This window comes from Protopterus annectens, chromosome 16.part0 (genome assembly GCF_019279795.1).
Source record: "Protopterus annectens isolate FY-2018-M chromosome 16.part0, PAN1.0, whole genome shotgun sequence".
Classification (NCBI taxonomy): Eukaryota; Metazoa; Chordata; order Ceratodontiformes; family Protopteridae; genus Protopterus; species Protopterus annectens.
The window spans coordinates 80,458,511-80,484,677 of NC_056750.1; positions in this window are offsets into that span (position 1 = coordinate 80,458,511).

The following is a 26,167-nucleotide window of genomic DNA, read 5'->3' on the forward strand; positions in this document are numbered from 1 at the left end:
ATAGCTAACACCCCCTCTGAACTCATTTCAACCACCCGGACATCCTTTATTTCAGTTGAAACCTGCCTCTCTAGCAACCTACTAATAATGAACCCAAACAAAACAAAACTCCTACTCTTCTTACCAAAAAATCGTAACCACCTTAAACCTACCTACTCTCTACTGGCTCTCAACAACACTCATATCAAAGTTGAATCCAACACTAAACTTTTAGGCATCATAATAGATGACCAACTTAAGTCAACTTACATGTTAATAACTGTATCCACAAGACTCATCTAAAACTGGGCCTCCTCTACAGAAATAAAAAGTTTCTCACTAACAAAGCAAAAGTAAGCCTCTCTCATGTCTACCTCCTATGTAGTCTATCGTACAGTTGTCAAATTCTTACTAACCTCAACTCCTCTCTCCTCACGAAACTTCAATCAAAGTACAACAAAGTAGCCAGATTCGCAGCACACCGAACATATAAATCCCATAACTGCCTCTCTCTAAAACACCTTAACTGGCTAGAACTACCCCACCAGCGCCTCTGCTCTCAGCTCCAAATCATTTATTCCTTTCCATATCAGCCTTCCTACTGCCCCAGCTTATCTCCTCTAATCACCCATTATTCTCCAACTATTATATTCTCCAAGTATTATAAGCCTAGCACTTGTTCTCAGTACTTCTCTACTAAGTAAGCACTCTCGTACTAAGTAAAGCACTACATCTACTTACCACCCCTGTGAATATCCACTTCCCTTAAAGGTATACCACTCCCTTATACTGTTCTAGCATGTCGAGTGGTAGATCACTGGCGTCGTCTCCAGTTCAGCTGGTCAATCTGGGTATCTTGAGACAATGCTACAATTGTCTCATGTACACAGACAACCCTCTCCTCCTCCCAACAAACACAAATACATGTGAGAGGTGCAACTATATAGCCAAACTGGAGGCTGAACTCTCTCAACTCAGGGCTGGCATGACCAGACAGGAGGAGATGGCAACCACACACACAACAATCCCAGTCCCACATAGACCTACCACAACTGCAAACCAAACACATAAAAACACAAAGACATACTGAGGCTCTAATAAAAACTTACCAAAACAACAGAGGCTCTCAAAGCAGACATCCAAAATCCACCACCTCAAAACAAAACACATGCAACACATACTTCAATAAATCAGTGTGCTTAAGGCCAAACACCTTGCCTGATACACAAGTAATAGGTGACTCCATAGTCAGACACACTGATGTCCCACTGACCAGGCTGAACAAGGAGAGGGTGACTGTGAGATGTCTATCGGGAGCTAGGATCCGCCACATAACACACGCACTCAGGTCACTCCAAAGCAAGTACAAATATGACTCTGTCATTGTCCATGCTGGTGTGAATGACCTGAGCCTGGACTACATGAAAAGAGACATAGAGGAGCTCTCCGATTATGTAGCCCAGGCTGGTATGACCCTGACCCTGAGCAGCATCTTGCCCTCACCAAGAATGATACCACAATACAAAGACAAGATGATCAGCTTTAACAATTGGCTCAAGTACTGGTGTCATTCTAAGGGCATCCAATGTCTGTCTGCCTGGGATGATATGTTGGACAAGCCCGCGCTGCCGCAAGGGATGGCTTACACCTGTCACCACTGGGCTTCGGATATTAACAAGGCTCTTGCCACCCCATAGTGCCTTTTTAGGCAAGGCTCAAAAGACAAACCCACCTCCTTAGAAAACAAAATGGAAAAAACTAAGGGTAATGCTGCTCAACGCCAGAAGTCTAAATCTCAAGATGCAGGCACTTGATGCACTCCTCAGCATGGAGAACATCGGCGTCTGTGCAGTAACTGAAACCTAGTTCAAGGCTCCTGAGAGCACCCCAGCGCTACAGGCCATCATGCTGTTCATGCGTTGGGCCCCAAAATGTCCATATTCATAAAGGACACCCACACCTCCAGGTTAGTAGCAACACATGAAGCATCAGAGACCATACAGGTGCAACTAACCATAGGCAAAACTGCTATACAACTGGTAGCATGTTACAGACCACCCTCCCAGTCTCAAGAACCCCACCTTCCTGAAGACATTGGAGGATATGAATGTATCACAAAATACCATCATACTGGGAGACTTCAACTACCCAAACATAGATTGGGTACATTATTCTAGCCCTAATACCCTAGCCCAAAGGTTCCTGGAATTCATAAATTCAAATGCACTGGAGCAACTAGTCACCTCTCCCACTAGGGGAGATAATATACTAGACCTGATCATCACAAACATGGGGACAAAATGCTCCACACCAGAAGTATACCCCTCACTAGTGAGATCTGACCACAAACTAATCACCCTGGATATACATATCACACCTCCACCCCCAGCACAAAGGACCACAGTGAAAAACTTCTCAAAAGCAGACTTCACTCTTCTTAAGACTGAGATGGTATCCTTTAAGCCCACTGTGCCAGTGGATACCACATCCCAGAATGCCGAATCCTTCACAAATGCTTATGGACATCTCCAAGAATGCATGGATCATGCAATCCCAAACAAATCCAAGTCCCTCTCCACCAAATGTAAGCATCCTGTCTGGTGGACCTCAGCCATAAACAAATTGTATAACAAAAGAAGGAAGCTACTGCAAATCCCATGAAGGGAAGACATCTCTGATCAACATTAGCAGAAAACTACGTTCTCTCATAAAAATACCCAAGGCAAACTTTGAGAGAAAAATCGCTAAGGACACTAAAGATAACCACAAAGCCTTCTTCAGCTATGTTAGAAACCTGGTAGGAAACCCTCAGATATGCTCAGAGTTGGTTCACAACAACAAAAAATACACTGAACCCACAGATATTGCTAACATTCTGGCTGACAGGTTCAGTGCAAATTTCTCCCCTCCTTCACCCCCAAAAGAAGAAATACTTATCCCAACTGAATGTAATCTCCCTGTCATCTCAGATGTCCAAGTGAGAGCCTCCCTAAACAAAGCAAAAAACACAGCATCAATGGGACCTGACGGTATCGTGAACTCCAAGAGGAGCTAAACCCACACATAAAAATGCTATTTAACCTTGGCCTTTACTGGGATATGTACCTGAACACTGGCGTGCAGCAACAGTGGTCCCACTCCACAAGGGGTGCCTCTACAGACCCTGGAAACTACCCCTTCAGCTTAACTAGCCTGGTCTGCAAAGCTATGGAAAGAATCATTATGGAACTCATAAACAGAGACATAGGGGACCAACAGACACTTGACCCCACCCAGTTCAGCTTTGTAAAGGGCAGATCCTGCCTTTTAAACCTGGTTGACTTCTTTGAAACAGTCACTAGAGCCATTGATGAGGGCAAAGCAGTCCATACAGCATACCTGGACTTGGCCAAGGCCTTCGACACAATACCCCACTCAGGCATCATAGATAAGCTAAACAGCTTAAAAGTAAATCCTTATGTCACTAGATGGGTTGCAAACTGGCTAAAGGACAGAACCCATAAAGTTAAAATCGCTGGAGCAATGTCAGACTCAAAGCCAGTCACAAGTGGTGTCCCACAGGGATCTGTCCTGGGACCCCTCTTGTTCGGCATTTATTTCTCAGATGTTAAAGCAAACATGGGAGGGCTGTGGCTGACAAAGTTCACAGATGACTGCAAACTAGGTGCCATAGTCGATACACCAGCAGACACACACATCCTACAAAAAGGCCTCACTGAAACAGACAACTGGTGCCGTAGTCACGGCCTTAAACTAAATACCAAAAAATGTATAGTCATCCCTTTTGAAAAAAACAAAGTACCCTCAAATTATCACATAGACAGCAACCCACTGAGTATGGAAAAAGTAATCAGAGAAGCGTACAAAAACAAAAACCAGATAACCACAATGAGACCACGGGCACCTTGCTCCAGCTGGTTAGATAAACTCACTGAATAATCAGAGACCTAGGGACCCAAGTAGACAGCGACCTCTCATTTGACACCCATGTTGCCAAAGTGGTTAGAAAAACATTCTACCTTGCACACCTCATCATGAAGGGATTCACATCCAGATCCAAGGATGTCATTGCACCCCTATATTCCTCCCTCATCAGACCCATGATTGAGTACAATGCCCCATTTGGTATGTACCTCACCCGGCATTTGCAACAGCTGGAGAGACCACAAAGCTCAAAAGGAACAAGGGTCTCCAACATATGACTTATTCTGCCAGACTAAAGAAACTTCAGATCTATTCAGTAGCATACCGCCTGCTCAGAGGTGATCTCTGCCTGATGTACAACGCCATGTCCAATCAGGATCTGATGGACATGCTCCACCTCCAAAAATCCAAATCCAGCAGGACCACGAGAGCTAAAGACTTAAACCTCAGCACAAGTATGAATAGGACATGCTGGAGGGATAGATTCATAATCCAGAGGCTTCCCATGCTTTAGAACAGGATCCCAGTTCATATTAGGCAGAGCCCCTCACTGACTCTCTTCAAGAGAAAGCTTGATGAGTGGATCATCTGTGTCACTGCTAGACAGGGGCACAGTAAACTAATTCTATTATATAAGGGGACCTTCATTGTGTCACTACTAGACAGAGGCACAGTATTCTAGATTTATTCTGTACATTTTTGTACCATTTCATGGGGTGGCAAAAGCCACATCACTATGGCAGATAGCCTAGTACTATACTATGAAACAATGAAACTAGATCTCTCTGCAGTTCTGACCTAGACCTTCTACAGATCTACAAACCCAAAACCAAAATAGGATGTACCCTCTATAGCTACCATCCCACCATTTCTTGGAACAAGCTGCCTATACAAATTAGATCCCTCAACCAAATTAAACAATTCAAAGCTGCCACCAAGGAATACTTGAAAAGCCACTGGTCCTGTCACTGTACTCACCCAACATAATCTTCGCTACTAATCCTCTTTCACTTTCCTACCTGCCCTTTACATTGTTTGCTCTACTGACCGCTTCCTCCCTTTACCGCAATGTTCTTCATCATTGTTTGCTCTACTGACCGCTTCCTCCCTTTACCGCAATGTTCTTCATCATTGTTTGCTCTACTGACCGCTTCCTCCCCATCGCAATAATCTATGTTCTTCATCATTGTTTGCTCTACTGACCGCTTCCTCCCTTTACCACAATGTTCTTCATCATTGTTTGCTCTACTGACCTCTTCCTCCCTTTACCACAATGTTCTTCATCATTGTTTGCTCTACTGACCGCTTCCTCCCTTTACCGCAATGTTCTTCATAGTGTTCTTCATGGTGTCTCAACCAAGAACTGCTACTTCCTTGCTGTACTTATTATAACTCACATCTCTCATCTCTCTCCCTCAGCAACAACAAAAACGTTACTATGTTTCCATCTCACCCTCCTTGATTGATCATATTGTATCTAAACCATTTCATATTGTTTTTTATTGCTTTTTTATTTCAGTATTAGCAACACGATTATGTACTGTTATATATTGTTTTCTATTCTACTTCTTATTTACTTTTATTGTAAAAATGTGTTTTCTGTATACATTTGTTGATTGCCTGATTGTAATGTTTGTGGAGCTTTTCTCCCCGGGTTATCCAGCTCAGCCGGACTATCCCAGGCAACAAATGTAAAATAATAAAAATAAATAAATTATCCCCGTAATGAAGTGCGATACAATGTGCACTGCTATCACCGATGAGTTACTGCTAGGGGTTAAACAAGGAACCCCCGCTGTTTTCCTGTAGGCAGAGGAAATCCTCAGTCACTGTTATGTGTTGAAGAACCTTACCTGTTATTAGTTTGGTGATCACAGCTGATGTCCTGGCGTGGCACAATGAAACATATTATTATTATCTCTCTGTTACATGTTACTCTCCGTGTTCTGCTGCCTGCCTGTAGTTTGATCTTGGGACTGTTTTTGAAGTCAGAGACGACAATGTGTATCATTACTTTACAATTGTTACGTGTAATGCTTTACCATTACAAAGGTATGGTGCTACACTTAGGGCATGCAGTGTTCCGCATTACCTTTGAGAGGGCTGACTGTGTGAATCTGTAATGGATGAGGCATACTACTTAGTAATGGGAACATGCAAGTGAACACATTTGCTCTGCTATGACATGTTGCAGTTATTTCTGTGGACAGTCAGCAATATTTACCTGATTACTGTAGCAAGGTAAACAAATCAATAATATCCCATAATATCATTAAACAATCAGTCAAGGTTCAGGAGCATACCTCTCAACATCATAGGGCATGAAATGTGGACAAAGCCATTAATAAAAACGGGAGAGTAGCACTAAAATATTGACACTTATTAAATATTACTCTTACAAACTAAGAAAGTTGATTGAATAACAGGTTTTGCATTATCATGAAATTTAAGAAGGATATGAAGTCTGAAACTCATATATTGCCATTATTTTCTGACTTCAATCTTTAATGATTTGCCAGTAATCTTCCATAACACTACACATCTTTATGAAAAATGGACCCAAAATAAAAGGCCAGATTCTGGGCATTATGAGACACTCTGTCCAGTTAAGAGGAATGTTCATGAGGTACCTTGATATTGCAGCAGTTGAAAACAGTTTCTGTTCAGGGCTGACTCTGTGTGATGCAGGCAATACACATGTAATACATGTGGGGTAAAGGGTGTGTGCGTTGTCTGGCATAAATTTGACTATACATGTATCTGAGTAGGAGAAAGAGATTAGACCCTTAGGTGTTCAGTGACTCTGCATTGTCTCTGACAAATCAAGGCCATGGGGGCATGGCTGGCTCTTTTACACACACGTAAAGTAATTACTCTGCTGTCAGATGTTATGATGCTTTCTGGACAAATACAACTACATTTACTTGATTACTGTACCAAGTTCAGAAAGTCACATATATGGCATATTATTACTTATTACTACAGAATGTAGTGCACGGTCAGCATTTACCTTGCAGTCGCAGCAGCTGACACAGTTTTAGTTCAGGGCTGACTCTGATGCAAGCAGTAAACAGCCATTACATGGGGAGGTAAAGGTTGTGTGATTCACCTGACATCAACTTTAATATATGTACATGAGTCAGAGAATAGTATTAGGCACCTAGGTGGTTAGTGAATGTTCCCTGCGTTGTCTCTTAGCCAAAGCAAGGGCATACTGTGCACACCTAGGCCTCTGTTCACAGCAGCTGGTGGTTCCCTCTCCAAGTTTTCCTGTGACTGTGCCTGTGTGTCCCTTCCTTTTGCTGATCCTGCAGCAGCTGTTTCCACAGGATCATATTGTCTAGCACAGCAGATAATTTGATGATTTTGTACATGTATGTGGATCATAATGCAAGGCTCCACTGGATGTATCTAGGCACCTGAACTATGACTTCAGCAGCCCAAACACATACTTTATCATGTTTCTAGTTTGAACGTGTGCCTCATTATAGCATTCTTCTGTGGGTATGCGCTTCTGATGGGTGTCATCAGCCATGGGTCCAGTGCATAGCCAGTATCCCCCAATAAATGCCCCTGTGGGATGGCCCCCCAACAAACATGTGGTACAGCTGTGATATGTGTGAAATATGGGAGTCATAACTGCCAGGGTTGCCAGCATACACATTCAAGATAATTCCCTGGGCATCACACATGATTTGGCAGTTGATGAAGGGGAATCCCTTGTAGTTATAGAAGATTCTACACTCACCAGGTGGTGCCTTGGTGTGTACATGAGTACAGTCAGTAGCACCCAATACTCCAGGGTAGTGCGCTACCCAGTAGAAGTGAACCATATTGCAGGCCCTCTCCTCAGACTTATGAGGTAAACATATGTGCTTACTGGCATGCATTTAGGATACTGGATGCTGATGCCTCTGACATGCCCATCATGTCCCCATGTGGCCTTTGAAAGGAACCTGTAGCTAATATCTTAAGAGCTATACTAACCTTAGTTTCCACTTGGATGGGTTCCCCCTGGTTGGCTCTGGGTCTGAGTTGAGGGTGGCAGAGCTCATAGAGTTCTTGTAATGTGTCCCTGTCCACCCAGTAGAGTTCTACAATCTCCACATCATGTAGCATGTGAAACATCAGCCTGGACCTGAACACTCTTCTCCTCCTCAGCCTAGGTCTATTGTCATCAGCACCAGCAGCCTCAGCTTCAGCCTGTAGCACATACATATAAATTAAAGCTGCAGCAGCCCCTGGCATTGTTTCAGGTTAAAGGTTTCTTGACTCTACTATAATGGTATTGCAGTAGTCAGGAAAAACAGACTTGAATCTACCTGGGTATTTTATAACCTGTGAAATAGCACTGTGTTGAAAATCACTTGGTTCTGCAGTAATTAGTACCTCTGAGACGCACCTGCTACTAACTTGCAAGTATTAAGTATAGTTTCAATCATTGTTGCACAGGGTGCCACTATGAGCTCCTGTGTGCACTAATGGCAAAAAAGGAGTTTGCAGGGACTGTACTCAAACTCTGCACCATCTGTACCCCAGCCCAGGCATATACACATGGGGCTATAGAAATAGTTATATATCAGTTAGACAGACACCTGCTGTGTATTCCTCTTTTTCCAACAATTGCACTCAATGCTGCTACATGAAAACACTTTAGGAGTCCCTACATGAAATGCTCTGCCCTACACAGTTGCACTTTTTAGTGATTCAGTAAATCAAAGGTGAGTGGACCACATTTGTATGGTAATCATTTGGAGAGGCCCTCTTGTACATGGTTAGTAACCATGTAGGCAGGAGATCTGCAGGGGAAAGGTATGCATCACACAAAAGGGACCATGGCATCTGGCCAATACCCCAGTGCACTGCCAACAATTAAATGATGTCCCTTACTATCCTGGCTCAGTAACTAAGGAGCTTCAATTCTCACTACGGACTTGAATGTGAGACTGTCACTTAAACAAAAGTAATATTTCACAATTTTCCCCTAAGAGAACAACAGGAACACATTCTATTTTCCCAGGACTGAACTATATACCTCTGTCCACCCCAAATGTATTTCCTTATTTTAAACTTCACAGAAATGTGTCCCAGTTTAAGACCTCTGATACACCCACACTCAAAAGTAAATTTACATCTCACACATCCAAACACTTCTGGGAAAGCCTGACACAGATTTCCAGCTGTGCCCCTTCCCCAAAATAATATGGTGATGCTGTTACCAATCAAAGTGTCTTCATGCCTTTCTAAAGGGGTGTCCAGTTATGAAAATTAAATATCAAAATAAATGATAGCTATGGCCATAAGTGACCAGCCTTTTGAGATGACCTGGGGAGTAACAAACAGGTATAAGCACTTTCTAATCTCTAAAGAAAAACAGTGATTTCCAGTCACAATGGACTGGAATACTTTACAGTGGTATACAGTCCAGTCCCAGGAAAATAGTGCATGTTCCGGTTGTACTGTTTGAATTTGAAATATTACTTCTGTTTAAGTAACGGTCTCACATTCAAGTCAGTAGTGAGGACTGAAGCTCTTTACTTACTGTCCCAGGATATTAAGGGACATTATTTAATTGTTGGCAGTCCAGTGGGGTATTGGCCAAATGTCACATTTATTGGTGCTAGCGGTGTGGGGTGTTTAATTGGATTCCAGTAGCCTGCGCATAGTTGTCATTAAGGTGTGCACTCTTGACAGCCACAAGATAAACACTCAGAATTTCAATTCACCACCATTTTATTCATTTTTCTTAGTTATGCAGTCAGGGATAGCAGGCAATGATGTCAGCAGAAGATTTGAGCAAGCTGACAAAGATCCAGTTGGCTAAGGAGTGTGAACGCTGAGGATTGGTGCATGCCAACCTGACCAAGGAAGCAATGATTTTAGCCTTGGTTGCAGCCACAGCTCAGACCAGCCATTGGAGAATATCCAGTTTGGTGTTGGTGATGTGCAGCCTGCAGAGGTGGAACAATCCACATTTTCTTTAGAGTAACTGAGAATCTATCTGGAGTTAAGGAGATTGGAACTGAAGGCTGAGGAGAAGCAGCACCAATATGAACTGGAGGCCAAACATCTAGAGAATGAGGAGAAACTGCACCTGGAGACCCAATGTTTGGAGACTGATGAGACACTGTGTCTGGAGACCCAACAACGGGAGGCTGAGGAAAGGGAGAAACAGCACCAATAATAACTGGAGGCCAAACATCTAGAGAATGAGAAGAAACTGCGCCTGGAGACCTAATGTTTGGAGACGGAGGAGACACTGTGTCTGGAGACCCAACAACAGGAGGCTGAGGAAAGGGAGAAGTAGTGCCAACATGAACTGGAGGCCAAACATCTAGAGAATGAGGAGAAACTGCACCTGGAGACCCAATGTTTGGAGACTGAGGAGACACTGTGTCTGGAGACCCAACAACGGGAGGCTGAGGAAAGGGAGAAACAGCACCAATAATAACTGGAGGCCAAACATCTAGAGAATGAGGAGAAACTGCACCTGGAGACCCAATGTTTAGAGACTGTGGAGACACTGTGTCTGGAGACCCAACAATGGGAGGCTGAGGAAAAGGAGAAGCAGTGCCAACATGAACTGGAGGTCAGACTTTTACAAATCGAGAAAAATGAGAGACAGGCCGTCATGAAGTGGAGCTTCTTACCATTCAACAGGGTCATGGAGGTAATGGGGAAGGGACTAACTGGACCCCCATATAGGTCAGTAAACTTTTTCCTCATTACAGGGATGGGGATGACTTTGATAGTTTTTTTCATATTTTTGAGAGAGTATGTAGACAATATGATGTTAACCATGAGCTCCAGGTTCAGCTCTTGACTCCCTTATTCCATAGTAAAGCTGTTCAGGCCACGTCAAAATTGTCTGATATTGATTGTTTGAATTATGTTAAAGTTAAGAATTGTCTTCTACATTGTTTTAAACTAACACCTGAAGCTTATAGAAAAACACTTTTGTGAACGTAGACACAGGGCGGATGAAAATGTATGTGATTATATTGCTGACTTAAATACTTACTTTTACAGATGGGTGAGTGGATGTCAGGTCACCACTTTGGAGGGACTGGCAAACTTTTTGGTGAGGGAAAAAGCCCTCAGTACTTTGCTTGATGACATGAGACTCTGGTTAGCAAACCATGAGTGCAACTCTGCAGAGGATTTGGGGAGAAAAGAGGATATCTACTTGGCAAGCAGAGCTCCACTGCATAGAAAAGGGATGCCTAGTGATGTACATGGACATAAGGGAGCCCATGGGGCAGTCTAAACCACTCCAACAGAGTACACCAGTAATGGGGGAAACTACTAATCCAAGTGCATGGTAAGGGATTAGATGTCTCAAGTGTAACCAGAAGGGCCACATAGCAGTCAAATGTCCATCGAGGCAAGGTGAGGAAACAAAAGGTAAGGGAGCCAGCAAGCTGCTAGTGGTAAGTTGTTTAAAAACAACTGAGGTGCCAAGTTATCACAAGTTATCACCAAAATGTATATTCTATTTTGGTAGATGATAAACAGATAACTGCTATGAGGGACACATCCTCTGATATACCCATTGTGAGGCCTGCAGTGGTCAGAGAAGAGCAATATTTGCTTGGGTGGTCAACTCCAGTTAGAGGATTAGGAGGGACCCCATTCCAAATACCTTTGGCTAGGATTCATCTTGACTGGAATGGTGGAAGAGGAAGCAAGCATGTAGGTGTGGTTGAGGGTATTCCTGCAGATGTCCTGATAGGGGATGACTATGGTGATGCAGCACCTTGTGTACATGCAGTGACACGCAGTCATAGGGAATGACTATGGTGATGCAGCACCTTGTGTACATGCAGTGACACGCAGTCATAGGGAATGACTATGGTGATGCAGCACCTTGTGTACATGCAGTGACACGCAGTCATAGGGAATGACTATGGTGATGCAGCACCTTGTGTACATGCAGTGACACGCAGTCATAGGGAATGACTATGGTGATGCAGCACCTTGTGTACATGCAGTGACACGCAGTCATAGGGAATGACTATGGTGATGCAGCACCTTGTGTACATGCAGTGACACGCAGTCATAGGGAATGACTATGGTGATGCAGCACCTTGTGTACATGCAGTGACACGCAGTCATAGGGAATGACTATGGTGATGCAGCACCTTGTGTACATGCAGTGACACGCAGTCATAGGGAATGACTATGGTGATGCAGCACCTTGTGTACATGCAGTGACACGCAGTCATAGGGAATGACTATGGTGATGCAGCACCTTGTGTACATGCAGTGACACGCAGTCATAGGGAATGACTATGGTGATGCAGCACCTTGTGTACATGCAGTGACACGCAGTCATAGGGAATGACTATGGTGATGCAGCACCTTGTGTACATGCAGTGACACGCAGTCATAGGGAATGACTATGGTGATGCAGCACCTTGTGTACATGCAGTGACACGCAGTCATAGGGAATGACTATGGTGATGCAGCACCTTGTGTACATGCAGTGACACGCAGTCATAGGGAATGACTATGGTGATGCAGCACCTTGTGTACATGCAGTGACACGCAGTCATAGGGAATGACTATGGTGATGCAGCACCTTGTGTACATGCAGTGGCACGCAGTCATAGGGAATGACTATGGTGATGCAGCACCTTGTGTACATGCAGTGACACGCAGTCATAGGGAATGACTATGGTGATGCAGCACCTTGTGTACATGCAGTGACACGCAGTCATAGGGAATGACTATGGTGATGCAGCACCTTGTGTACATGCAGTGACACGCAGTCATAGGGAATGACTATGGTGATGCAGCACCTTGTGTACATGCAGTGACACGCAGTCATAGGGAATGACTATGGTGATGCAGCACCTTGTGTACATGCAGTGACACGCAGTCATAGGGAATGACTATGGTGATGCAGCACCTTGTGTACATGCAGTGACATGCAGTCATAGGGAATGACTATGGTGATGCAGCACCTTGTGTACATGCAGTGACACGCAGTCATAGGGAATGACTATGGTGATGCAGCACCTTGTGTACATGCAGTAGCACTTAGTCATAGGGAATGACTATGGTGATGCAGCACCTTGTGTACATGCAGTGACACGCAGTCATAGGGAATGACTATGGTGATGCAGCACCTTGTGTACATGCAGTGGCATGCAGTCATAGGGAATGACTATGGTGATGCAGCACCTTGTGTACATGCAGTGACACGCAGTCATAGGGAATGACTATGGTGATGCAGCACCTTGTGTACATGCAGTGGCACGCAGTCATAGGGAATGACTATGGTGATGCAGCACCTTGTGTACATGCAGTGACACGCAGTCATAGGGAATGACTATGGTGATGCAGCACCTTGTGTACATGCAGTGACACGCAGTCATAGGGAATGACTATGGTGATGCAGCACCTTGTGTACATGCAGTGACACGCAGTCATAGGGAATGACTATGGTGATGCAGCACCTTGTGTACATGCAGTGACACGCAGTCATAGGGAATGACTATGGTGATGCAGCACCTTGTGTACATGCAGTGACACGCAGTCATAGGGAATGACTATGGTGATGCAGCACCTTGTGTACATGCAGTGGCACTTAGTCATAGGGAATGACTATGGTGATGCAGCACCTTGTGTACATGCAGTGACACGCAGTCATAGGGAATGACTATGGTGATGCAGCACCTTGTGTACATGCAGTGACACGCAGTCATAGGGAATGACTATGGTGATGCAGCACCTTGTGTACATGCAGTGACACGCAGTCATAGGGAATGACTATGGTGATGCAGCACCTTGTGTACATGCAGTGACACGCAGTCATAGGGAATGACTATGGTGATGCAGCACCTTGTGTACATGCAGTGACACGCAGTCATAGGGAATGACTATGGTGATGCAGCACCTTGTGTACATGCAGTGACACGCAGTCATAGGGAATGACTATGGTGATGCAGCACCTTGTGTACATGCAGTGGCACTTAGTCATAGGGAATGACTATGGTGATGCAGCACCTTGTGTACATGCAGTGACACGCAGTCATAGGGAATGACTATGGTGATGCAGCACCTTGTGTACATGCAGTGACACGCAGTCATAGGGAATGACTATGGTGATGCAGCACCTTGTGTACATGCAGTGACACGCAGTCATAGGGAATGACTATGGTGATGCAGCACCTTGTGTACATGCAGTGACACGCAGTCATAGGGAATGACTATGGTGATGCAGCACCTTGTGTACATGCAGTGACACGCAGTCATAGGGAATGACTATGGTGATGCAGCACCTTGTGTACATGCAGTGACACGCAGTCATAGGGAATGACTATGGTGATGCAGCACCTTGTGTACATGCAGTGACACGCAGTCATAGGGAATGACTATGGTGATGCAGCACCTTGTGTACATGCAGTGACACGCAGTCATAGGGAATGACTATGGTGATGCAGCACCTTGTGTACATGCAGTGACACGCAGTCATAGGGAATGACTATGGTGATGCAGCACCTTGTGTACATGCAGTGACACGCAGTCATAGGGAATGACTATGGTGATGCAGCACCTTGTGTACATGCAGTGGCACGCAGTCATAGGGAATGACTATGGTGATGCAGCACCTTGTGTACATGCAGTGACACGCAGTCATAGGGAATGACTATGGTGATGCAGCACCTTGTGTACATGCAGTGACACGCAGTCATAGGGAATGACTATGGTGATGCAGCACCTTGTGTACATGCAGTGACACGCAGTCATAGGGAATGACTATGGTGATGCAGCACCTTGTGTACATGCAGTGGCACGCAGTCATAGGGAATGACTATGGTGATGCAGCACCTTGTGTACATGCAGTGACACGCAGTCATAGGGAATGACTATGGTGATGCAGCACCTTGTGTACATGCAGTGACACGCAGTCATAGGGAATGACTATGGTGATGCAGCACCTTGTGTACATGCAGTGACACGCAGTCATAGGGAATGACTATGGTGATGCAGCACCTTGTGTACATGCAGTGACACGCAGTCATAGGGAATGACTATGGTGATGCAGCACCTTGTGTACATGCAGTGACACGCAGTCATAGGGAATGACTATGGTGATGCAGCACCTTGTGTACATGCAGTGGCACGCAGTCATAGGGAATGACTATGGTGATGCAGCACCTTGTGTACATGCAGTGACACGCAGTCATAGGGAATGACTATGGTGATGCAGCACCTTGTGTACATGCAGTGGCACTTAGTCATAGGGAATGACTATGGTGATGCAGCACCTTGTGTACATGCAGTGACACGCAGTCATAGGGAATGACTATGGTGATGCAGCACCTTGTGTACATGCAGTGACACGCAGTCATAGGGAATGACTATGGTGATGCAGCACCTTGTGTACATGCAGTGACACGCAGTCATAGGGAATGACTATGGTGATGCAGCACCTTGTGTACATGCAGTGACACGCAGTCATAGGGAATGACTATGGTGATGCAGCACCTTGTGTACATGCAGTGACACGCAGTCATAGGGAATGACTATGGTGATGCAGCACCTTGTGTACATGCAGTGGCACGCAGTCATAGGGAATGACTATGGTGATGCAGCACCTTGTGTACATGCAGTGGCACTTAGTCATAGGGAATGACTATGGTGATGCAGCACCTTGTGTACATGCAGTGACACGCAGTCATAGGGAATGATTATGGTGATGCAGCACCTTGTGTACATGCAGTGACACGCAGTCATAGGGAATGACTATGGTGATGCAGTACCTTGTGTACATGCAGTGACACGCAGTCATAGGGAATGACTATGGTGATGCAGCACCTTGTGTACATGCAGTGACACGCAGTCATAGGGAATGACTATGGTGATGCAGCACCTTGTGTACATGCAGTGGCACTTAGTCAGGTTTGGAGAAAGGCATGTAGGTGTGGTTGTGGGTATTCCTGCAGATGTCCTGATAGGGAATGGCTTTGTTGATGCAGCACCTTGTGTACATGCAGTGACACGCAGTCATAGGGAATGACTATGGTGATGCAGCACCTTGTGTACATGCAGTGGCACTTAGTCACTTAGTCAGGTTTGGAGAAAGGCATGTAGGTGTGGTTGAGGGTATTCCTGCAGATGTCCTGATAGGGAATGACTATGGTGATGCAGCACCTTGTGTACATGCAGTGGCACGCAGTCATAGGGAATGACTATGGTGATGCAGCACCTTGTGTACATGCAGTAACACGCAGTCATAGGGAATGACTATGGTGATGCAGCACCTTGTGTACATGCAGTGACACGCAGTCATAGGGAATGACTATGGTGATGCAGCACCTTGTGTACATGCAGTGACACGCAGTCACTTATTCAGGTTTGGAGAAAGGCATGCAGGTCTGGTAGTCTGGGAGAGACCCAGAAAGGTCATAATGTGAGCAACAGCTGCTGGTGGGTATTGGTGTTCCCTTGGACATGGTGGCTGCAAAGATGGAGGTGAGTGGTGATACCCAGCGTGACAGCAAGACACAGCTGTCAGAAGTTACTAAGCTTCCTGTGAATGGAGCTTGTGTTTGAGAATATTCTTGCAGATGTTCTGATAGGGGATGACTATGGTGATGCAGTGTCTTGTGTGCATGCAGTGACACATAGTTAAGCTGGGAGACAGGCATGTAGGTCCATTAGTCTGAGAGAGAACCAGACATATCTCATACCTGAATCTGGGACTAGTGTGCTGGCTGTTTCAGAAAAGGAGTTATCTTTATCCTGCAGCAGTAAGTCTGAAAGTGAGCCACTGCTGGGAGCTACTGGCATTTCTTTAGACAGAGTAACTGCAAGGATGGAGGTGAGTAATAGTCAGAGTGACAGTGAGGTACAGAGGATACTGCACTTCCTGTGGATGAGAAGCTTGGAAGGGTCAGAAATGTACAGTTGAAATGGACTCAACTTACAAAGCTTGATGAAGATGGCTAAGGAAACACCTGAAGCTCAAGGAAGAGGGGAGTCTGTATAAGGGAACAAAGGTTTGTTGTATAAAGACTGGACTCATAAGGGAGGGCTGGTAGGTGAGGTGGTGTGGCAGTTGGTAGAGCCTAGAGCCTACCATCTGCAACTTCTATCTAAAGTCCCTAATATTCCCTTTGCAGATGATATTGATGTAGAAAAGGTGGCAAGTATATTTCCTAGAAATTTTCAGCAGAGTAGGTTTTCCACAGGAAATACTGACCAAGGTGACAACTTCATGTCAGACCTGCTGACTTGTTTGTGGAAGTGTTTTGGGGTGAAACATTTAAAGAACACTCCCTTCTATCCCCAGACTAATGATCTTGTGGAGGGGTTAATCTCTACATTGAAGACTATGCTACGGCCATTTGCAGGCCAACATGTTAGGGAGGCTTTGGATAGATTAAGTAAGGCAGGATTAACTATCAAACCCAGTAAGTGTCGAGTGGTATGGCAGAGGTCACTTACTTAGGACACAGAGTGAGAAGTGGTAAAATTAGGCCAGAACCTGTCAAGGTGGAAGCTATCCAAGCGTGGCCAGTTCCTGTTATGAAGATACAAGTGAGAGCATTTTAGGGACAGTGGGGTACTATAGGAAAGTTGTGCCCGATTACAGTATTATAGCTGCATCCCTTATGGACCTAACTAGGAAAAATAAACTGGACAATGTAGTGTAGACCACAGATTGTGATGAGGCATTCCAAAAACTAAAAGAGATTTTGGGAGGACTCCCTGTTTTAGCCAGCCTAAATTACAATAAAGAATTTATTGTACAGGTAGGTGCTTCAAACAATGGGGTGGAGGCTGTGCTCAGCCAAGTTTCCTCAGGAGAAAAATGCTGCAATATGGTTAATAATATTAATGCAAGTGGATAGCCCAGGAGAGGAGTGGGTTGATATTACCAGGTAGACCCATTTTTCTCAAGCGTCAATTTTCAAAGGTCACTTGAAAATCATGCTGTGTTGGCATGTCTTGCAGTAGATCTGTGCATATTCTCAGATTAACTTGTATTGAATGCCAGCATGTCTACTTGTAAAAATGTAAATAAGTTTTAAAATGTTGAGTATTTCCCTGTTTATATGGAATATTTAGAGAAACTGTCAGTGTTTAATGCATTTCCAATTGTGCATGTTTGTGAAAGACTTTCTAGAGTGCAAACTGTAGAGAATCAGCTGAACAATGAGTGACATCATTAGAATGTTCCTGGTTGCTATGGCTTTATTCTGAAGAAGCCCTTTTGGATGAAAGCACTAAAAATAACACCTTTGAATTTTATTGTTGTTCTCATTTGTGTGCCTTACCAGTGGACAGTTTTCTTGTTTAGTTGTTTGTTTTCTGTTTTAATTTTATTTTGGTGTTTTGTGTTTGTAAACTTTTGGTATGGTGTACTTTGAAGAGGCTGATTTGGACAATATGTTAACTTTGCATACCATTCCGGATGAGCTGGGTTAAACTGTGCAAGGAGTCAAGGCTAGGTTAGATTCCTTTAAATCTTCTCTTTCATTGTTTACTAGCCAAATTCTATCACAGGGGGCTAATATGTAGTCTACACCTCTGTTGGGATACCCAAATGATGGTGCTCATCCTTCTTTTTTGTAACCAAACTCTTTCAGCTGGAGCATTAACCAAACAAGGTAATGAACCTAATGGAACTGGATATGAAAGGTTCTTCAGTAATGTGTGCAACCCCTTTTTGTCAGTTAATTCTTGTGCTAGTGGTTCTAACAATGAGCAAGATGTTTTCAACATTCAAGAAGTACTCACAAGCTTTGACAAAAAATGGGAAAATATCGAAGTTTGATATATGAAAATGTTTACTTTCTGGAATGTATAAAGTTAAAAATTGTGCCTAAAGGCTTAAGAGTTTATAGATTTTTCCAAATGGATTGACAGCCGAAGACCAATTTTATGCACCATTGACTGAGTTCTTTAATGAAATGGGGTTACATTACGAAAAATGTTGGCTGAACATAATGAAGTTATGATGCAGAATTTAAACACTGAAATTAATAGATACTTTGATTGGAATTCTCCAGCATTAGTTTACATTGCAAGGTGTTCATACTGTGAAGCTTTCTACATAGGAATGATTACTATGAAGTTTTACAATAGAATTAAAGAGCATTTATATGTGATTAGGGTAAAGGATACAAACAATGCACTTTACAAGCATTTTACTGTTTGTACATCTTTCAGAAAAATGTATTTCTCTGTTTTAGAACATGTTCCTACAGATTACAGTGGAGGTTGTTATAAAAGTTAGTTATTAAGAGAGAAACATTATGTCAGTAAAAAATGCAGTCTGATAAATATTGTGGATTGAATGAAACAATATGTAAAACGTTTTTTACAGTTGGTTGTATACTAGGTCACGTTAAAGAATTTGAAGTTTAGTGGTTTAGTCAGTGATTGGCTGAGTAACTCATTGATGTTTATTTGAATTTGATATATAATTGTTTAATATAAATTAGGGTTTTATTCTGAAAAAGTCCATCTGAATGACAACACTAAAAATAAACCATTGAATTGTTATTGCTGTCCTCGTTTGTGTGCCTTTCTAATGGATCATTTTCTTGTTTAGTTGTTTGTTATTCATCCGTTTTGGTTTTATTTTGTTTTGTGTTTATAACCTTTTAGTATGGTGTACATTGAAGAAATGGATTGTAGGACTGTTTTTTCTGGACATTTTCAGATATTAACAGACAAAATGTATAATTTTACCAGTGAAGAGTTTAATGATACATACATTAACATATTGTAAAAAGGTTTGCCATTTGTTCCCACTAAGAAAGCCAATGATAGTTACACTCTGTTGGATTTGAAACTCTTATGTAGAAAATTCAACTTAGCATACATTTTCCACTCGATTGAGTCAAATGATATAGTTCCTTTAAAGAAATTTAGTTGTTTTATTTCTGCAGTGCAAAGCATTATTTCTCCATTCTATGACATATGTGAACAGGATATTTTATGTATGGCTAATAATAATAGGATCAATAATTGTTTTTTTTTTCAGTCTGATCAAACAGGAAAGAAATATTTTATTAGATTTAAGCTCTAGATCTAACTTGAGATACATGAAAGCCGATAAGGGATGCAGCCTGGTAATCATGTATCAAGCGGATTATGTTCAGCAAACTGAATAAAATGCTTGCCAATGAAGACTAATATAAGCATGTTACTTTAGTTGATCTGCAGGATTCAATAAACTCCATGTAGGCTCAGTGTAGAGCCTACATAAAGTATATCCATGTACATGGCCAATATGTGCTCATGGCAACACGCAATGCATATTAATGATGCGCTGCACACCTAAGTGATGTTTTGCAGTGATTTCCAGTAGTGTTGGCTGCAAAACCTCATTGAACAACATGCATAATGAATCTGTGTACAGGAGAGTACCACTGGCCCGCCACATACCTCTCAACCTTTTAGAGCAAGAAATATGTACAAAGCCATGAAAGTGGGGCAAAGGCTGAAAACTAGGGACATAAGGGAATATTGCCCTTATAAGCTTAGAAAGTTGACAGAATAAAAGTTTATGCATTAGCACAAATTTTCTGAAGATTATGAAGATGGAAACAAAAATGTCTGTCATCATTTAATAACTTCCATCCCAAACAATTAAAAAAAATACATATTTTATGAGGAATACAGCAAAAATATCAGCCAAAACTCTGGATATTCTGCAAAAATCTATACAGTTGAGATGTATGTCCGCCCGACATGTAACTGAACAGTAATGACTCCTAGACATGCAGAGCAGTCCTCTCAATGTGTTAGTGCAAGACATGTGGCGAAACCATGAGTAATGTTGTGGAAAGTGCCAGAACTAGTTATATTTGTATACTTCGGCTTTACCTCTATTTTCTTTTATATTTTTGCCATGTTTGCATGATGCACCGTGGTGTTTGCCTGTGCTTAGCTCATTTGCACAGTGGGACCAACCATGTATCAGACATGACCCAGACATCCAAAAGTAGAAACCAGATGCTTTTAATTGCTATTGCTGAGCAATGCTGGGCATCACCCATACCTGGTAAGTGGGGCTGCGTGACACTCATACCATCAATTTAACAATGAATACTAAAATAGATGACCTTATGTAACTAATCTTGTGGGGACATGTGTTGAGCGTTAGACTAGTATGCAGATTGTTCTGGGTTCTATCCAGGGTATGTAAGCTTTATTTATACTGTTGTAACATTGCAGATTTTACAAATAAAGTGGTACTCTAATGAAATAACAGTGGAATTGCATTGCTTGAAAGTTATTTTCTGATACATTTGAAAAAGTTGCATGCCACTTGGCATCTCACAAACCAATGCACTTGTTTTACCATGTCTGAGTGACTGTAAATGGACAGCTTTTTCAAATGTATCAAAATGCAGACAGTGTGCACTCTCAGTAAGCTCAATTGGTGAGAAAACATGATATTTAAAGGTGAATTGCTGGGAATTGCACATTAGATATTGAGCTTGAACTTGTGCAGATATGTCAGGTGTTGGAGAGGCTGTGCAATTCAGAGCATAGTGCTGGGATGTCCAAGAGTCCAAGGTCTTTATTGGGCTCCTGGTTAAGGATCATGGGCCCCTTCTCAAGCAGGAAAACTATACCGGCTTGCAACATAAATTGGAAGCCTGGTCCAATTTGGCAAGGGCTCTTTCCAGTGCAACCAGTATCCCACATACTAGGGAACAATGTTGTTACCATTTAGATTACCTTCATCAGAGGAAACAGGATACATCTAATCATTGGATAAGGAAGTGTCAGGCAGGGAGCACCCCAGAGATGTGTATGTATAAATTTCATGTTGTACTTTTAAATATTCAAGCTGAATATGGTAAAAACTTGGTATTCATAATGTTTTCTACTTTTGCCTTCTTTCCACAGCTTCAGAAGACGGCCTCTAATGTCAGGTCCCTTGCAAGGTGATTGGCCAGGATGTGAGAAGCATGGTATGGTATGTAAGTATAATTATATAAAGTACTATTACTGCAGCCTTAACAGTTATAAATGGATTAGCTGTTATATCAAAAGTTGTATGAACTTGCGGATGCATATATGAACTGTAAAAGCAAGTACTCATGAATTAGTTTGTAGCATAGCTTTCAACTGGGCTTATTTTTGAAGAATACACAGATTCCATTGTAAGACAAGACATGCAAGACACATCCATAAAAAAAGAGAGAGAGAAGGGGTGGGGTGAGAAAGAAAAACAAGAACATTAGTAACTTCACTGATAATATACAAAGCTTTCTACAATTAATTTATTATATTCTGTTACATTTTACTTTTAACAATACCAACTGCTAAGAAGTTTCTCTCTTACTTGGAATACTACCCTGTTCCTAAGACATGCATGCTACAGTACAGATCATATTGCATCCAGAAATCATTCATGGGTGCATATATTCCACATATGCATGTTCCATGTACAGTGATTGCACTTGACAGCAGGTCATTCAAGCCACAGATATAGAGGTCTGCACTTCTAATGTTATAATGATGATTGTGTAACAGTACTGTAGTTTTTATTCATGAAAAGCTAAAACTGTGTTGTAATTAGCTGAAGTTTAAATCTGGGGTGTGTGGTATTAGAACCCACAAGCAATGATTACTGTAACACTATACTTTTCCTTTGGAATACAACATAGTGCAAGCACTCTTTTCTTTTGCACTTTATAGACTAATATTTACTGTTATCTGAGAATGTGCAACTATTGCTTTGTGTTACAGATCATACCTCACCACCTTTTAGAGCAGAATATCTTGATATATCATAAATTAATGGGTGTGCAATGACCCATAACTAGGAACACATTTCAAATATGGATCTTACACACATGGATAGTTGCACAGGATTTGTGTTAACATACATTTTGACACTCATTATTTATTGATTTCAATATAAATTACTTGCCAGACAACCACAAATCTTCTAATGAACAGACCAAAACAGTAATTCTTAAATCTGGGTATTCAGCAGAAATAAGTCCATTTGAAAGCTGTTCTACAGAGTAATGCATTACAGTTAAGATATACATTCCCAAGTTCATACAACTCTATGGTATAGCAACTGATCTGTCTATAACTGTCAAGGCTGCAACAACAGTGCATTATATAATTATGCTTACTTACCACATGCTTGTTGCATCCTGGACAATTGCCTGGCATGGGACCTCATAGCTGAGGTCCTCTCTTCTGTAGCTGTAGAAAAAGGGATAAAGAAAAAAGCATTATGAATACCAGTTTCTACCATATTCATCTTGAATATCTACAATAAATACTTGGAAAGCATACATACACATGTCTGGGAAGTGCCTTGCCTGACACTCCCTGATCCAGTACTGAAGAGTATTCCTTTTTCTGCAGTGCAGGTCATCATAGTCTTAATGACATTGTTTCCTAGTGTGGGGGATATCAGCTGCACTGGTAATGGCCCTGGCCAAACTATCCCAGGCTTCTGACTTATACTGGCAGTTGGTGTAGTTCTCCTGCAGCAGCCCAGTAAAGACCTAGGACTCCTGCACACCTCAGTGCTATGCTCTGAAATGCACTTTCTCTCCAATGTTTGCCATTGCTGTGCAAGGTAGAGCTCAAAATGTCTGCAGTACAACTCCCACCTATTCACCTTTAAATAGCATATTTTCCCAACAATTATGCCTACTGAGAGTGTGCACTGCCTACATTTTCATACATTTTAAAAAGCTGCACTGCTCACCATCAGGAAAATATGATAAAACAAGTGCATTGGTTTGTGCAATGCTAAGCAGACTGCACCTTTTACAAATGTATCAGACAATAACTTACAACCAATGCTATTCCATGGTTATTTTGTTACACTAACAATGTATTTGTTTGAGCTGTAAAGTCACAACAGTATAAATAAAGTTTGCATGCTCCGGACTAGAACCAAGGGCCATCTGCACTGTAGGCCAACACTCTACACGTCACCATAAGATATATTACCTGTATTCCATACTTTACCATACATGGTTAATTAGATGGTATGTGTGTAGCGCAGCCCTACTTACCAGGCTTGTGTGATGCCCAGCAGAGCCGAGCAATAGTAATTGAAAGCATCTGTTTTTTTATTTTTGGATGTCTGGTCATGACTGATACATGGGTGTTACTGTTGTGCAAATGAGGTAAGCATTAACAAGCAGCACTGTGCACCATGGAAACATGGTATAAATAAAATAAAAATAAAGAAAGAAAAGGAGGAAAATCACATTACATCGATACAACTTGTTCTGACAGTCTTTCCATGGTTTTAGTTGTTATTTTTCCAGTGTCCCTCATAAAATATGTGGTTTTGAAATAATCATTCGGGATATATGGCAATGAATACAGACAGATGGTTTCATGTAGGACTAGGAGGTTAGCATGTATGGGGGTGGGACACTGGTGGTCTCCTATGCACAGATTCATTATCTGTGTTGTTCTATGTGTTTTCACGTCCAACACTATTGGTGTGTGCAACAAAACCTCACTTAGGCATGCCAAACAACATTAATATGCATTGCCCATTGCTGTCAGCACATCATGGCCATGTACATGGTTACTGCACGGAGTTTATTGAATCCATTATCATTAATACATTAACACAGTAACTATTTTAATACAAATAAACATCTCCCTTAAATATGTTGACTATCCAGTAAGGAATTGTTCTGGTTACATTTTATTATCTCCTAAACTGCAACATTAATGTAACTGCAGTTCAAAATAAAACTGTTAACTAAAAAATTACCTATTCTGTTAATCTTTACCCCGATAATTAATAGGTTGATTAAAATATAATAACAATTTGACACTAACAGAATAGAAATGAAATATAAGAAAGAAGTACCTTTATCTTTTTGTAGATGACACTTACATGGGGATGTTAAATCAAACATGTGTATATTAGGAAATGGCAACTTGTCCAGAATATAAATAGTCACTTTTGTCTACGTTTTTCACTATTGTTTTTCTTTTACAAACCATCCATTTGCAGTGGATTGTCTCCTCAAATTTGTCAGAGACCAATCCATTTCTTCTGGTTATCCAAAAGCTTTTTCTTCTTCTGTATAAATTCTATGGCATCCTCCAATGAGTTAAAAGTTTCCTGTCCCTAAGGAAGAAAAATTCAAATTTTTGCCAGGAAAACAAGTTGAGATGTAATGTTCAGTTTACTTAAACTTTTTATGACTGGAATACATAACCTTCTTTTAGTCATAATAGAGGAAGAATTAGTCATTATCAAATCTAATGGTGTTTTATTTTTTATAGGAGAGTTTGCCCATGTTGTCTTCAAAACCAAATCTTTATCCTGACTGGACATAAATCTAACAATTACAGACCTTGGAGCAGGTGGATTTTTTTAAAGAAGTGTTCAAAGGGGTCTATGAGCCCTCTCAATACCAAAGCAGAAAACTTCATGTAAGTTCAAAGACGTTGGCAACCATTTATTTAAAAACAATATTACATTGTCTCCCTCTTCTTTCTCTGGAATTCTGTGTATTCTAATATAATTTATTCTAGATCTACTCTCTAAATGTTCCAGTTGTTTGAGGAGTAAACCTTTTTAGTATAAATTCGGATTGATTCTTATTTTCAGCCGCTCTTCCATCCATACCATTTACTGCTTCTTCTACTGTTGAAATCTGCAGTGACTCTTGTTTAATAACCTCACCCAATACGTATGTTTGTTTTTTACATTCTTGTTTTATATTGTCCATTTTTATCTCCAGTTTGTCCTTCTTCAATGAAAGATCCTGAATGCTGGTTAAAATGGACTACAATTCTTTCTTCATTGTAGATTCTTGGGAACTCCCTTTAGAGTGACTCATTTTAACAATTAAACTAGATGTTCTTCTGACAGAGAAAAAAATATATAGAAAAATCACAAACTTGATTTTTCTATAATATACTTTTGTAAAAATATTTATTTAATATATTTATTAGTCATAAGAGACTATTAACTGAATTTTAGAAATAAAATCCTGTCAGAAAGTTCCAAAAGAAGCAGAGCAAAAATTCAGTGCTGCTAAGTGTTCATCATCTTGGCCACCCACCCCCCAAGAAAAATAACTTTAAGATCAGATTCCTAAAATACGCACCAATTGAAGTGGTACCTCATACAAAATTACTGGCGGTTACAACAGATGACAACCTCAAATATGACCTCCACAAACAGAGAAATATATAAAAAAATCAGAATGCAATATACAGCCAAAACATTCCAGCATTCACGAGTCATTCTTGCCATTACAAATCGACTTTCCTC